Raw genomic sequence first — 2,951 nt, 5'->3', positions numbered from 1 at the left:
ACTCATGACCATTGAAGGTATAGTGTCAAGGAAGAGCTTTTCCTTCAGTCAGCCTCACAAACTATGATGATCCCCGTAGCACATTGATGTCACCGTGAGACCCAGGCATGCCAAAGAAAATATGTCAAATCCAAAGATCATGTGATGCAACTGCCTCAAGAATGATAGTGAGCTTCTTAACATGACCCTGATATTGCCCTTCTACAACCTTCGGGCAGTTCTTTCATTTCCAATGCATGCACTCAAGAGATCCAAGCAAACCTGACGACCCTCTTGCTTCTGAGATTGCCAAGAGCCTCTTAGCGTCTGCCACAGTTGGTTTTCTCAGGTACTGAGGTCCAACTACCTCGACCACAAAAGTTGCAAACCTGACCATGGCATCTCTGCATGTGCTCTTAAACATATGTAGGTACTCGTCCCACGAATGAGCGGTCGTGCCATATGCAAGCATGCGGAGTGCGGTCGTGCACTTCTTGTAACCAGGGAACCCAATCGTTCTCGCAACGTCGTTCTTCAAGATGTAGTAATCATAGGATTGGACACCGTGGTAAAAAGATAGAAGACAGTCTTGCGCATCTGAAATCGGTGGCAAAAATAGTCAGCGATGAATGCATCGGGGGCAAAGTAGTCGGCCATCAGTGTCAAACCATGTTTCCTGTTGCGGTTGAGCACTTGATGACCCTTGACTGATCCTTTCAAATTGAGAACATGCTCCTCCACACGCTCTAGGTCTTCAAGGACTGCCTGCACCATCGCGGTCTCATCCGTGTAGTCCTCCTCGTCGGATGATCCATCAGACGACTCAATATAGTGCTCGTATATTTACTCCATATCGGATTCCTTACTTAAAATAATAAGGAACAACATTTCTAGCTCTGGTAATTCATCGAACAATTGCCGTACATGGTGAGTATAGCAATAGCGGATGGTAATTGGCGGGCCGATTGGAGGAGATGTGTTGAGTGACGATGGAGGAGAGGCGGGGTGGAGCCTGATACGTCCATTTTGCATCATGTTTTCCTACTATTATTTATGTTGTTTTATTGTATAATAATGCTTTTTTGAGTAATTCTAATGCCTTTTCTCTCATAATATGCAAGGTATGCACCAAGGGGGAGAATTCTGGAAGCTGGAAATCTGGACCTGAAAAAGCTACATCAAGCTACCTATTCTGCACAACTCCAAATGAGCTGAAACTCACCGAGAATTTTTTATGGAGTATTTAATGAATATTGGAGCAAATAAGTACCAGGGGAGGGCCACCAGGTCGGCACAACCCACCTGGGCGCGCCAGGAGGCCCAAGCGCCCTGGTGGGTGCTGCCATCCTCGGGCGACCTCCGGTGCCCATCTTCTGGTATATAAGTCATTTTTACCTAGAAAAAATAAGGAGAGGATATTCGGGATGAAGCGCCACCGCCACGAGGCGGAACTTGGGCAGGAGCACTTTTGCTCTCCGACGGAGCGATTTCATCGGGGGGAACTCCCTCCCCCCCCCCCCTGAGGGGGAAATCATCGTCAGTATCATCACCAACAACTCTCCCATCTTGGGTAGGGCTATCTTCATGAACATCTTCACATCACCAACTCCTCTCAAACCCTAGTTCATCTCTTCTGTTCAATCTTTGTATCAAAACTATAGATTGGTGCTTGTGGGTGACTAGTAGTGTTGATTACATCTTGTAGTTGATGACTATATTGTCTATTTGGTGGAAGATTATATGTTCAGATCCATTATGCTATTTAATACCCCTCTGATCTTGAGCATGTTTATCATTTGTGAGTAGTTACTTTCGTTGTTGAGGTCATAGGAGAAATCATGTTGCAAGTAATCATGTGAACTTGACATGTGTTCGATATTTTGATGGTATGCATGTTGTCATTCTCTTAGTGGTGTCATGTGAATGTCGACTACATGACACTTCACCATGCCTAAGGGAATGAATTGTGGAGTAGTTATTAGATGGTGGGTTGCGAGAGTGACAGAAGCTTAAACCCCAGTTTATGCGCTATTCCGTAAGGAACCGAGTGGATCCAAAAGTTTAATGCTATGGTTAGAATTTATTCTTAATACTTTTCTCGTAGTTGCGGATACTTGCAAGAGGGTTAATCATAAGTAGGAGGTTTGTTCAGGTAAGAATAGCACCTAAGCACCGGTTCACCCACATATCAAATTATCAAAGTACCGAACACGAATTAAGCCAACATGATGAAAGTGACTAGATGAATTCCCGTGTACCCTCAAGAACACTTTGCTTATCATAAGAAACCGTTTTGGCCTGTCCTTTGCCTCAAAAGGATTGGGCTACCTTGCTGCACTTTTTTTACTACTATTGTTACTTGCTCGTTACAAATTATCTTACTACCAAACTACTCAGCTACTTACAATTTTAGCACTTGCAGACATTACCTTGTTGAAAACCACTTGTCATTTCCTTTTGCTCCTCGTTGGGTTCGACACTCTTACTTATCAAAAAGGGCTACAATTGACCCCATACACTTGTGGGTCATCAAGGCAATTTTCTAGCACCGTTGCCTGGGAGTGAAGCGCTCTGGGTAAGTGGAAATTGGTAAGGAAACATTATTACTACATGCTGAAATTTATTGTCACTTGCTACTATGGAAAACAATCCTTTGAGGAGTTTGTTCGGGGTATCTTCACCTCGATCGGAACCACAATTAGTCACCCCTCAACGTACTGCACCTACTGAAAATATTGAATATGAAATTCCTTCGGGTATGTTAGAACAACTGCTAGCTAATCCTAATGCAGGAGATGGAACCGAACATCCTGATATGCACTTGATATATGTTGATGAAATTTCTGGATTATTTAAGCTTGCAGGTTTGCCCTGAGATGAATCTAAGAAGAAGGTTTTCCCTCTATATTTGAAGGGAAAAGCATTGACATGGTATAGGCTATGCGATGATATTGGATCTTGGAACTGGAACC

Source organism: Triticum dicoccoides, chromosome 7B (genome assembly GCF_002162155.2).
Source record: "Triticum dicoccoides isolate Atlit2015 ecotype Zavitan chromosome 7B, WEW_v2.0, whole genome shotgun sequence".
Lineage (NCBI taxonomy): Eukaryota > Viridiplantae > Streptophyta > Magnoliopsida > Poales > Poaceae > Triticum > Triticum dicoccoides.
Note: the sequence above shows the minus strand (reverse complement) of the source record.